The 14266-nt window shown below is 43.7% G+C and overlaps 1 pseudogene; it reads right to left on the reverse strand.

The window, feature by feature from the left end:
* Nucleotides 1-9378: 9378 nt before the first annotated feature.
* LOC118499889 lies at nucleotides 9379-10480 on the reverse strand (annotated as a pseudogene).
* Nucleotides 10481-14266: the final 3786 nt, after the last annotated feature.

The raw sequence follows: 14266 nt of genomic DNA on the forward strand, positions 1-14266 counted from the left end.
AACTGGGAATAACCAGAGTACTGCCTGAGGCATGGACTTCTATTTCCTTTCCTGAGATACGGTACTCTGGACTGGGCAAAGGGGGAAGGAAGGAAGGACTGTGTCTGTTTGTGGGTGTTTTAAGGGACTTTAGGATTTTCGATAAAGACATTAGGTCACTAAATTAAGTTTGTATAGCATTAAATAAACATTTCCTTTCCTTTTCACAAATCTCTGGCATTGAGAGACGTCTTTCCTCTGGCGGCAGACATAACGGACCTGGGGGCTTCTTTCAATAATAGTATATCATCCCAGGCCCCCCTTGTTGTGCTCTGTAACACCTGGGCCCCAGAGAACTCTGGGTCTGGCTCCACCTCACCTGAAGCAGAGCATCCAATGTATGTCTCTTCATAGGCAGCCTGGAAGGATCCACTTCTAGCCCATTTTGCTCAGGGCCTGTGACCCTTATGGGGCAGAGAAGCAGGAGTGGATCTCATGGACAGGTGGTGGCCTCCAGTTGCAAAGATACCTCAGGGGAAATCAACCAAGCCAGCATTTTTTACTTTTCTTTTTTTAAGCTAATCCAATCCAAATCATTTAATCATTTAAGTCATTTTCACACAGCACACTTTTAACCAAAATGTGCAAAACCAATGTCGATAGTTATCACATCATTGTAAAACCATTTTTATAACCCCTTAAATTTTTCATTTTTAATATTTTAGTATTTAAACAACTCCAGTCCATTGTATTCTGCAAATCACTATGTCAGAACACTTGTTTATAATTTCAAGGCCTCCCAAAATCACTGAAGGGGCATACGATGAAGTGATCTAGCAGGAGTGTATGGATAGGTCCTCAGTGGGGTTTTCCCACTGTGCTTCTGAAGAACATTGCATCACCATGAAAAGTTCCTTCCCTGGAGATCCTCAGGAAGATCCCTTACTAGAAAGTTTTGTGGTGAATATCCATGGATGCGTGGGACTACTGGGCAGGGTGTGTTGAGTGAGCTGGTCTGGTCTGTTGTAGACATCTGATTATCTCTAGGCATTAGGCCACCAGGAAAAGTTGCTAGACAGCTCCAGATCACAGCTGTTTCCTTTAACTCTCCCATAAAGATCTCCCAGTGGGTGGATTACTCATGTGGACAGCTCTGGATGCCACCATTCAGCTGGGCACCTGGTCTACACCCAGCAAGTCATGGGACTTACTCTATAGAATACTTTGAAACTGTGTGACTTGATCAGCAAGAAGAGATGCTCTTTGGCTGTCGAAATTTCAAGTTGCTAGAGTATTCCAAATTGCTCTTCAGGTTTGTTAGAGGTGAGGGACATACTGGCAGTCCTGCACCATCTCATTTAAGAAAGCCCAGGGTGTCCGCTCTGAGGGTAAACCACAGATTTGTACATGTGTAGCTGGTGCTCACCAAATACTCACTGAGATCTAGGTTCTAGATCTATAGCTTTCACTTTACCTCTGCTGTGAAAGCTGATTTATGACTTAGACTCCTTGCTTGAGGGTATACACATTGACTTAATTTCTTGCCTATAATGTGGAACCACAGCTTCCTCTGATGTATATCGTGTCTACATCATGATAACCTTTTCATTGTGAGTTTAGGTAGGTTGTGCCTGGTCTTTGGGGATGGGGAGCTCCAAGAACACAAACTCTTCCAAATAATTTCCCTCCTACCTCTTATTTGGGACATTTCATTGATTAACCCAACAAATATTATTGAGCACTTACTACATATCAGGCAGTGGGGATATGAGAATAAATATTTAATTTATAATAAATTTATAAAATATAAATATATAAATATATATTATATATTATATAAAATTTATATAAATTTATATAAATAATAAATTTATATTTATTTTAATTTATCTAAGGGGGTGAGAGCCAAGCAAGTGGCATTATTCCCTCTCTGACCACTCCTCTGCAGACAGCGCCAGGGTGGGGCAAACTGGGCTGCCCCACACTGGCAAATACCTAAGTCTCCACCCTTTACAACATAACAGGTGCGCTGAGAAAAAGAAATATGGCCCAAATGAAAGAACAGATCTAAACTCCAGAAAAAGAGCTAAGTGATGAGGAGATAGACATCCTATCTGATACAGAGTTCAAAACACTGGTAATCATGATGCTCACAGAATTGATTGAGCTTGGTCTCAAAATGAAGGAAGTAATGAAGGCTATACAAAGTGAAATAAAGAAAAATATACAGGGAGCCAACAGGGAAGAGAAGGAAACCAGGTCTCAAATCAACGATTTAGACCAGAAGGAAGAAATAAACATTCAACCAGAACAGAATGATGAAACAAGAATTCAAAAAAACAAAAAATGAGGAGAGGCTTAGGAACCTCCAGGACAACTTTAAATGTTCCAATATCCAAATTATAGGGGTGCCAGAAGGAGAACAGGAAGAGCAAGAAATTGAAAACTTATTTGAAAACATAATGAAGGGGAACTTCCCTAATCTGGCAAAGGAAATAGACTTCCAGGAAGTCTAGGAAGCTCAGAGAGTCCCCAAATAGTGGGACCCAAGGAAGCATACACCAAGGCACATCATAATTACATTACCCAAGATGAAAGATGAGAAAATCTTAAAAGCAGCAAAAGAAAAGGAGACAGTTATCTACAAAGGAATTCCCATAAGACTATCAGCTGATTTCTCAAAAGAAATCTTGCAGGCAAGAAGGGGCTGGAAAGAAGTATTCAAAGTCATGAAAGGTAAGGACCTACATCCAAGATTACTATATGCAGGAAAGCTATCATTTAGAATAGGAGGGCACATAAAGTGCTTCCCAGATAAAGTCAAGTTAAAGGAGTTCATCATCACCAAGCCCTTATTTTATGAAATGTTAAAGGGACTTATCTAAGAAATAGAAGAAGATCAAAAACTATTAACAGTAAAATGACAACAAACTCATAACTATCAACAAAAACAAAAACTAAGCAAACAACTACAAATGGAATGGAATTAGAGAAACAGAGATCACATAGAGTGTTATCAATGAGGAGGAGAAGGGGAAGAATGGGGAGGGGAAAGGTACAGGGAATAAGAAGCATAATAGATAGGCACAAAATACACAGGGGAAGGTTAAGAATAGCATAGGAAACAGAGAAGCCAAAAACTGATATGTATAATCCATGAACATGAACTAAGGTTGGGAGGATGCTGGAGGGTTGGGGGGGCAGAGGGGATAAAGGGGAGAAAAAATTGGGACAACTGTAATAGCATAATCAATAGAATATACTTAAAAACAATAATTTAGATTTATCTTCTTAGATATTTTGTTTTAGATGTTTGCCAACGTAATGGCATGGAGGGGCTTGTGATGGCAAGCAGCAGTCTTTTACTCAGTCACTCACCCTCCCCAGTCACTGCTTGAATCTATTGTATTTATGATTCAATTCTTCTGGTGCTTACCTCCTTGTACTGTGTTACACCTCTGTTTCCTGATTTATGAACATTCGATAATATTTTTAACTCTCACTATGGAAAATGAGGATTTAGCTCCTTTACTTATATCATGTCCACTTACTTTCACCTCTCTTCTTCCTCCTTCCCCTCAAGATTTGATAATTACTGTTGTCAAGATTTTATTATATGCCTCCTTCTCACCACAAACTAAAAAGATCACAACTCAGAAAAAGTGGGAGTCTCTGCCAGAAAGAGAGACTTACAAATGTTTTTTTCCTTGGGTACAAAATTTCTCTGAATGTCCTTTTTTGTGAATGTTGCTTGTGGTCACTCACTGAGGTCTAGATTATAGATCTATAGCTTTCATTTCACTTCTGTTGTGAAAACTGATTTATGACTTAGACTGCTTGCCTGAGGGTGTACACATTGACCTAATTTCTTGCCTATAATGTGGAACCACAGCTTCCCCTAATGTGTATAATATCTATTGATAACCTTTTCATCGTAAGTTTAGGTAGGTTGCGCCTGGTCTTTGGAGATGGGGAGCTCCAAGAACTCAAACTCTCAAACTCTTTCAAATAATTTCCCTCCTGCCACTTCCACTCACCCACCCTTACAAAGCCATGCTCTCTTGTCCTCTGACTGTTGACTTTTCTCTCATTTCTAGGAAAGCCAAGAGATTTTTATCTCTGGTGCCTATTTGACCAGTGTTGGGTGCCTTGATGCTGTAAAGAACTGGTGATGATTGATTCCCCAACATCCATTGCAGCCCAGACAGACAAGCCAGTATGTGATTTAGCAAAGGGCAAGTGACCCACCTCTGAACATGGAGACATGAAAAGAAGGATGCTAGGGATTTCTTGGAAAGGTAACTTGTCCTACAAGTAGGGAAAGATTTTTCTGTATCCTCTGGACCTGTCACCCTGGATGTGATTTCTGCTGCAGCCATCTGCAACCAGGAGGAATATGAAGACAGCTTTGAGGATGGCTGGAGAGACAGCTAGAGAGAAACTAGATCCTTGATGAATTCACTGAGCCACTGAATTGGCAACAGTCAAGTCTACTCCTACTCTGGCCCTCTAGACTTCTGTCATGTGAGAGAATATGTTTTCACATAGTGAAAGCCAATCTGCGTCAAGGTTTCTGAAGTCAAAGTGACTGATATGTTTTCTGAAGTCATTTCTGGAATCGGTGTGAAAGGGATCGCTGATAGATTAGCTATGTCTGTCAGATGGATGCATGAACATTTACCAGCCTGTGCCCTTCTTTTGTTTATTTCATTCTTATGACATTCTCTCTTCCCCAGTGTGGGGGTTTAAAAATCTACCTGGGACACAGGCAGAAATACAGCACACTGCAGCCTATTGGAAGCACCAGATGGGTGGTGCCGACAAGATCACAGGTGAGGCTGATTTGGCTGATGTGTGAGCCACCCCATTCAAGAGGGTATTGGCTGATTTGAAGGGCTAGACTACTGTCCCCTTTGCCTGACCCTCACTGACCTGTGAACAGTGCTCTAGAAGCTTGGTCAAAGAGGACACCTTTTGAGAGAAAGAGCTGTCTTGTGGTCAAGGGTGCACAAGTCCTATATGGATGACCCAAAGAAACAGTTTTTGAGCTCCTCTGCCAACACTTTTCTATGAGTCTCTCTTAATTTCTGGTCCTTAATGCATTTCCTAGGTATATAAACAAGAAGTATAAGAACATGTGTGGAAACAGTGGGGATGTCATTTCTCAGCTTTCTCATTTTTTATTTAACTTGGAAATAAATTGGAGGGGCTCCACCATGTTGCTTGTAAATTCAAACAAGATTTAAAATGAGCAGTGCACATAGGTGTGGCTGGCTTATGGAAGAGTTCATGGTGCCCCTTGGAAATAGACTCATACTTTTTTCTTGTTTGCAAATTGATTAAAAAAATATGTATGTATTGCAAAGTTCATTTATTGATCAAGAGCAGAGTGAAAAGAATAGCTTCTCTAATTAAAACCGATTGGAGCTGTAAAAGTTTAATTAATTGGATGCATGTCACTTCATTTCCATGTTATGTTGCGCATGGTGCTCTGTTTTCATAATTAACGTTTTGTGTTGGGGTGACTGGTGTCTCTCTAATTAACAGTCTGAGGGAAAAGTGATGTATGGGCCTGCTGAGCAGGCAGAGTGGGTGGAAAGAGAAGCCCACAGTCCCATTCCCTGTGGCCTGTTTCCTGCCATTTTATCATCCTTTGTTCACTAAATGCGTTTCTGGTGGATCCTCCCAGAGACTGCCATTTGTTTGTTTCCCACTGTTTCTTCATCAGGGGACAGGGAGGCCGCCTGACACTTCCAGCGTGACACTTCCAGAGACTACAGGGTGAAGGCCCCCACCAGGTCAGGGAGAGCCACTCTAACGGCTCTCTCCTCAGAATCTCCCCACATTCACTGCAGTCGCTCCCTGTTGGCTGACCAACACGGGCCCACTTAACCAGGACAAACTGTTACTGACCATCCACTCGGGGCAATGCGTGGTGATGGGTGGGTGACTTTGAGTCCAGACTGCATCTTTGTATTAGACATGTGACCTTGGGAAAATTACCTAAATTCTCTGGGCCTCAGGTTATAAAATGGGAATACCTAGTCTACCTGTTGTGAGGATTAAATAGATAGTAGAAATGGCATCCTATTGTAGATTGTAACGACTGACCTCATCCTTGTGTCTTATTCCTGATATCCATACTGTACTTTGGAAATAGAGTTCATTTTTCTAAATGAAAAGTTGATCATATGGATGCTTTGCTGAGACCCTTAAATGCACTCTCTTGCCGAGGTGATGTTTCAGCTTTGCTATATAGGATGCTAATCCCGGCATGAACTGGCCTCCATGGCCCTGGCAACCCCTCTTCCTGTGGTGCCCCCTTTTCCCCCTCACACCACTGCACACCCACTCCACCCCCAATCTCTCTTACACCTGAGTACAGTATACTCTTTTTCTTCTGCCCAGAAGGCTCCTTTTCTCAAAAAAAAAACCCCCTTTCTTTTTTTTTTCACTTTCATCTCAAATAAAGCCATCTGTCTTCCAACAGACTATTTTTTGTTTGAAGTCCCTTCGTGACTAGACAGGAAGTTCCCACAGGCAGGGGCTGTATCTTGAGCGGTGTGTCAGCGTGCCTAGCAAGAAGCAGCCTTTTAACAGAGGGTTTTCGGATGATGGAGAGAAAGAACAAGAGTTTTTTCTTCATGTGGGATTTCTCTGCCTCTCATGACACTGCTGCTCCATTCGGGCAGGGAACACTTCTGCTTTGTTCTCCTTGGTCCCTGTTGCTTGGCACGTGGTAGGTGATCAATAAATAAACAAATGAAATTGGCACGTCATCTGGTCTGTGTACCTTAGAGGTTTGTTGTGAGGGCAAATTGATGATGAATATAAAATTTCTTAAAGTTAAAAAATGATTGGCAAGGTTATTTATAGTAGAACAAAGTTGCAATTGACATTACTGCCATGATAATTTTTATTATTCCTGGAAGGTATGCTCTTCCTTTTTTAGAATAGATTCCTGAGCAGCATGACCTCTGGGTCCTTCTGCATGTTATCACTGCAACTGGAAGTGGTATTGTGTGTAGACAAGGGGCTGTCCCCGTAATCCTTAAAGAGGATCCTGAAGACTTTGCTCACCAATATTGCAATTGAGCTATCTGAAAGTCTTATTCTTTCTCTTTAAAAAGTCCCATAACCCTCTGTTTTTTCTAATATCCTATTCTCCTAGCTTAGTGACATGTACCATAAATAATGCATTCAGGTGATTTTAGAAAAGCATTTTATTTCCAGGCACTTGTAGAGAGTCTAATCAATATTTATACTTGTTCAAGGGGTTTCCTTTTTTTCATTAAGAGACATTTTCTACTTTTCTTTGTATGAATGTTTGACCTTGTATCAAATAACAAGTCTTTCCTCTGGTGGAAAACCCCAAGCCCAGTGGTGAAGATTGTCACCTTGTCCCTTCTCAATAATTAGGAAGCAAGGGCTTACAGGCAACATGGGCTGATCCCAAGTCCCATTTTTGCTAGCTCTTCACATTTGAATGTAGTTCAGAAAATTGAATTATAGACTAGGTCTGCTATCTTCAGCCCAATGCCAGTGCAATTTCTATTAGCAATATTTATAGTGCCAGGAGCTGGAAATTCTAAAAAAGCAAGGTGATTAAAAATAACCTTGGATTGGCATGACTAACTTGTTTCAGAAGCCTTCTTTCTCCACACAAAAATTTGATATTAATTAAAAATTGTCCAACCCTGAACTATGTTCGCAGGTATATCTTGAGGCTGATAGAAAAAGAAGGAACGCCAGCACAAGGGAGGTTAGTTGTGAGGTATGGGGGCGAAGGCCCTGGGTGCCTGGGGGTCCAGGTCCTAGGATGGCTCTGCCCCTGGTTGGCTGTGTGACAAAGGGAAGTCACTCAACTTTTCTGAGAGTCAGTTTCCTTGTCAGTTGAATGAAGAGACTGGCTCAGTGATTAGGGCAACTTTGCTGCAGCCAGTTCACAAGCATAGTTATTACATTCCTACCTTGTGCCGGCACTATACTATGTTCTGGGAACGTAGCCATGAAGGAGATGCACTGGCCAAGGTGCCAATGCAACACTTGGGTGTGCTTGTCCTCAGTCCCAAAGCATAGCCTCTGTGCCCATGTGACTGGCTTGCTCATAGCCATCTTTTCTTATAAACATTTAGGCCTGTGTGCATGTCAAGCCTGGGTCACCAGTTCAGGCTCCTGCTCCACTCCACGGGGCATCAGTTTCCCTTCACCTGGTTCTCTTTCCTGTTGACTGACCTCAACCCAATGGAGAATATAAAACTTCTAAAAACACTGCTGAAGAAGAAGAGGAAGAGGGCAAAGGTTACCCCTCTCCTCCCTGAGGTACCTTGATCCTGCTCTCCAGCTAGGGATGGTGTTAGGTTTTAGGGCTACAGAGAGGAAGTTGCAGCCAGTTCCACAGAAGTTCCTTTCAGGGCAATGGAATGAAGAGGGTCCCTCTCATTCTAGCACATAACTTGTGGTTTTGTGTTGTGCTGCTCAGAAAGTGGAGGCAGCTTTTCTAACAGAAACAAGTTTTGTTTGCCTCACCAGGCAAAAAAGAAAAGCAGTTAGGAAAGCTTCAAGACACAGCTCAGGAGCAGAAAGAAGGCTAGGGGAGGTGCAGGCAGCAGCTGAATGGTACAGACCTGGGGCGCTGAGATCAGACCCCATCTGTTACCCTGTTTCAGGGTCTTAAATTCTGGCAAGTGCCAAACTCACCCATAGGGCTTGTTCAAATGCAATTTCGTTGTTCCTGATTCAGTAGGTCTGTGTGGAGCCCAAGAATTTGCTCTTCTGACAAATTTCTGGGTGATGCTGGTTCATTCCATTGTACTAAAGAGAGTGGCTTGAAGGGAGTAAGATCTTTTTTCCCCTGGGTTTTATTTATTTATTCACCTCCCCTTATTACTTCAGAGAGGATTCAAGATGGGAAAGAAGGCTTCAGCATCACCCACCCTCCCAGATGGCAAGAGCTTCAGTGCATGTGTAGTAAAACGTGGTCACCGTGCTCTGGGAAGGTGTGGACTGTGGGCTGTGAGCTCCAGAGCCCCCAACCTTGTGCAGTCAAGGTAATGGAGAAATCGATGCCTTCCTAAGCCCGAGTAAGGCAAGCAGCAGCCACACAGATTGTGAATCAGGGCTTGGGATTTTTCCTCTCATAACCAAGAAACCAGAGATCTACCCCTTCAGCCCACTCCCACCACAGGTTGCAGGTTGTCAGCACCATGGCTGCCTGGAAGGCACTGCCAGAGTGAATCAAGCAGTCACAGAGGCTGGAGCAGCAGGCTGGGCTGCCTCCGTTTGCATTCTGTCTCCCAGCACAGCTTGAGGGAGATGGGCACCAGCTTTGGTGAGGGCCAGAGTCTGTCTCAGAACTCATGGAACCCCAAGCCCTATGGGTGAGTTTGGCACTTGCCTGCAGGAGTGAATCCTGACAGCCAAGGAGGGGACAGTGGCTGAGGAGAAGTAAAGGTGGGGTGCACCATCATTCACTAATGAGCCAGGCCTAGAGCCTACCTCCCTGGGGTCAGGATGAGCTGAGAGCTGAGCCCTCCTGGCCCATCCTGACAGTGGGATATGGGCCATTGGTGGAAAGCCAGTACTTTCCCAAGGAGGACCAGTACAGAACCAAGGCCTTGGGAGCCTTTCTGATGTTTCAGCTGTGCCCCCCTTCCCTGTCTGAATGTCTGGGGTTCCAATTCCAAGTTAGGTGGCTAGAGTGTGACCACTCTGCAGAACCCATCTGCATTGACTGAAGGCTGCCCACCTACTTCCCCTGAGAAGCAAAAGTTTCTTTGCCTTTGGGGACAAACTTCAGCAAGCTGCTGAATATTCAGAAGCAGGACTGCCCCCACTTAAGGTTATTGTTCACCTACGGAACTCATGGCCCAACCCATTGCCATATCTGCCACAGGAAAACTTTAAGGCTTCAAGCTGATTGCACTCTGGACACTTGGCCACGCTGTCAGCACGGGCAGTCTCTATGAAGGCTGATCATGAAGATGAGTGTGTATATTTTGGGCGGCTGGAAAAGAGGCCATAGCCATCCTTGGTGTGCTTGGGGACGCCTGGATCAAAGTGGTTCTGGAAAACCTCACCTCCAGAGAAGCTGCAGAATGACATGGTGCTGACAGGACTACTGCACTTATCAATGCATCTGACAGATCTGAGGCCACTGACTGATGACCTCTTTGCCTGCGCCTGGCCGCACGTCCTGAAGCTGCCAAATGCCATCTATATGGGTATAATAGTGGCTCAACCATTCTCTTCCTTGGAATATAAATAAGCCAAGACAAAAGCCCTGGATGTACTGAATACAACAGAAAGCTCAATAGCAGTGAGACTGACATTAGAATGGTGTTTCACAACGTGTTTCACAATGTGGTTCACAAACCATCTTCATTAGAACCACCTAGGACCCTGCTGCTTAAAATGTGGTTCCCAGACCAGCTGCGTCAGCATCAGCTAGAGGTTGGTTAGCAATGCAGAATCTCAGGCCCCACCCCAGACCTATTTTTAAACAAGATCACTGGAGATTTGTAGGCACAGGTTGAGAAGCAACAGTCTAGGGGTCTCTCAGATGTGCCACTAGAGAGAATGTTGTTGAAGGTAAGGTTAGGGAGGAGGGATATGCCACTATAATGCAGAATCACTGCACACTAGCTCAGCCTAGGTATTCTTGTGCATGTGACCAGGGGTGGGGACTTGCCAGGGATAGTGGCTCAGGCCTGCACAGAACACACATTCCTGGAAACAAAGTCTACAGAGAGGTAGGGTGATTGCAGTCTAGTCTGTCAATTTTGACAGTGTCTTTTGGAAGATCAATATGCAATATACTTTTTTATTGTCTCTATATGGCAGAGAAAGTATGGAAGGTTTGAGAATAATCATGGCTAAAAGGGAGGAGCCAGAAGTGGAAGAAGAGGTCTCAGGTCAGGCTCTTGAACTGTATATGTATACAGCTCAATCAGAATTGCCCTGTGTCATATTTCTTAGGGTTTAGAAGGGGGGTGAAATGAGAAAATGTGGAAGGATCTTACTTTCTGCCAAGCAACACTAATAGCACTTCTTCCAAAAGGCATAGAACAGTTTATTTTTAATGTCTTGATTGAGATAAAATTCACATATCATACAAGTTATCTATTTAAAGTGTACAATTCTGTTGTATTTAGTATATGCGTAGAGTTATGCAACTACCACCACAATCTAAGTTTAGAACATTTTCACCCCCAGCCCAATTTCACTTTCAATTACTCCCCATCACTCTCTTTCTCCCCCCAGCCTTAGGCAATCACTAATCTACTTCCCGTCTCTGTAGATTTGCCTATTCTGGACATTTCATATAAATGAAATCATATAGTATGAGGTCTTTTGTACCTCTTTCTCTTAGCATATGTTTTCAAGGCTCATCCATGCTGTAGTATGCATGAGTACTTTATTTATTTTTATAATAGTCCATTGTATAGATATATTAGATTTTATTTTTTCATTCACCAGGAGGTACACATTTGGGTTCTTTTCACTGTTTGCTATTGTGAATAAAATTGCTATAAACGCTCATGTACAAGTTTCTGTGCAGACTTATGTTTTCATTTCTCTTGAGTGTATACCTAGGAGTGAAATTGCTGGGTCATATGGTAACTCCATTTAAACATTTGACAAACTGCCAGACTATTTTCTAAAGTGGCTGCAATATTTTACAGTCTCATCAGCAATGCACAAGGGTTCCAATTCTTCCACATCCTTATACCACACCTTGTTATTATCTTTTTATCCGGGTCATCCTAGTTGGTGTTAGTATCTCATTGTAGTTTGATTTGCATTGCCCCAATGTCTAAGATGTTGAATAAGGCGGTTCTTGTCTTCAAGGAGCTCTCAGTCTAGCCTTAGGGCTAGACAATGAGTCCAGTGACAATGTTTCTGCACTTGTTTATCTATCCACCTGCCCAGCATGCCTGTACCTCATGGATGAGGGGATTTAATTGCTACCATAGGAGGCCCAGCCCTCTCTTAAAATCTTGAACTACAAAGAGAATCACATATGGAATATGGAACCTCAACAGCAATAACCTCTACATCAAATTACATCACTAATACACTTCTTCTGACCCCGTTCCAAGGGCGAAGAAGCCCGAGGCTCTTGTTCGGCTCTCCTTGCCCAAAACCTAACCTGTGTCATACATTTGGCACCTGCCCACTACCTTGCTCTGGGACCTAGCTCCTGCCTTTCTGCCCAGATTCCAGGTCTTGAAATCCAGGCTCCCTGGCTGGTTTACTTTCCATGATGATGGATCTCAACTCTCTCTTTTGCTCAGCTTGCCCCTCCTGTCTGTGATGGGAAGGACCTAGGCTATGAGGTCCCTCCAGGTGTGCCTGCCCAGCCCCTATCCTCTGGGCCCAGTCTCAGGAACTCACCCTGCCTCTGATCCAAGTGTCTTGCCTCCTGAACCAGTTCCCCTTCCTTCCAGTATTATCAACATCTACTAGATACCCTGTGCTAGTTAAGGCTCTTCTGAATCTCACAACTGAAAACACAGACCAAAGAGAATTCTCATGTGGCTGAAAAGCTCAGCTGGGCTCTGGTTTGAACAGGGCTTTGGTGAGAGACTCATAGGGACTTTCTCATTCACCATTGCTTGGTGTTTCTCTTTTGTGATGATTCCTTTTTAGGTTATTCCTTGTGGTAGCAAGAGATGGTTACAACTGTCCCAGATCTTATATCTTCTCAGCTTCATCTCCTATGGGAAAGCATGAAAATCTCTTATCCTAAAGTTTTAGTGAGGCTCACCAAATCTGATTGGGTCATATGTTCACCCATGGTCCAATCCCTGAGCTAGAGTGGGAATTTGATGCACTGACTGGCTTGGGCCTGGATCTGATGTTCACCCTGTGGAACTGAGAGTGGGGAGTGTGCACTCACAGGTGGAGGAAGGCTTTGGAACCCACAGTTCCCCTGGATTAGTTCATTGGGGGTAAAGGGTCTTGCGTGTCTTTCAAATCTGGGTGATGTAAACTTTTACCAATTGGACAATTGAACTGAAATCACCATCGAGAATGATGGAGCCTGAGAAGTTTCCTGAGGTCACTGTGTATAGCCTCCAGATTCTTTGGAAGGCCCAACTCCTGAAAGACCAGGCCCAGAGGAGGGTGAACTTGGGGAAATGCCTCCTATGTCTATTCCTTTCCCTGCTCTCTCTCAGTGGGAAGCTCAGGACTTCTTTCTGTTTTTCAGATGCTACTGTGCTCCCTACAGTCTGTTACTCTTCTGGCTTCCTTTGGGTCTGACAGCTGCAATAACACCCCCAGTCCCTATGTTTGTACCTCCTGTCAAACTTATATGTCCAAAGTCCTAGGCCTTCCATAGCTCTGATCTCTTCCAATCTGGCAATCTCAACAGTGGTTCTGGGAAAATGGGCACATACACTGTAGCACCTTCCCAGAGAGAGCTTGAGTTTCACTGAAGTCCTGGCCTAGTGTTCAAAGACAGGCAAGTTAATCGGGTCTAGTTCTCCTGTTTCTTTCCTTTCTTTGCATAGATTACACAGTGTGCACATAAGCCATGACTAGGGCCCTTTCCCAGGCTGGCCCTGAGTGTTCTGTGCTGTGCGGTCTGTGGGGTTTCGGCTCTGCTCCTGGAGAATCCATCTTTCATCAGTTCTGGGGAACTATTAATTTGTCTGTCTTTTTCCCTTTAAATTTTTCAAAGCAGGTAATATTTGAGTAGTTTTAACTTCAAAAATTACAGGAGCTTGGAGTGTAGGAGTCTCTGACCCCTCCCTGTTCCCCATCTGTCCAATTCTTCACTGCTCACTAAAGAGGATGAAGGGTTGAGCCAGCTTCTCCAGATGGCTGCTCAGTGGGCTCAGCTTCATTTATTGAATGGTCTACTTTTCTCCACTGATCTGAGAGGCTATCACATTTCTGGACTTTGTGTCCTGTTCCATTGTCAGTCTGTGCGCCCACATCACTGAGAGTCGAGGGCAGGCAGCAGCTCTCCTCTTCCTCGCCCTGCCCCAGACTCCAGTTCGCCTCCTCCTTTCAGACCCAATGCTGACACTAGTAAGAACATTCTTCAGCGTGACATCTGCAGTAGATACTATTATTCCCACTTTATGGGTAAAGAAAATAAGGAACAGAGAGGTTGAAGTAACTCACTCATGGCCACATAGCTGGTAGGTGGAGAAGCAACAGAAGTCCTGAGACAGATACCTCATTGCCACACTATCCATGTTGTTTTTCAGAATATTATTCTGAGCACTAATAACTATGGCTGATTGAGAGCTAATTGCTAGGAATGTGTTGAGTA

The sequence above is a fragment of the Phyllostomus discolor genome, chromosome 4 (assembly GCF_004126475.2).
Source record: "Phyllostomus discolor isolate MPI-MPIP mPhyDis1 chromosome 4, mPhyDis1.pri.v3, whole genome shotgun sequence".
In the NCBI taxonomy this organism is placed as follows: Eukaryota; Metazoa; Chordata; class Mammalia; order Chiroptera; family Phyllostomidae; genus Phyllostomus; species Phyllostomus discolor.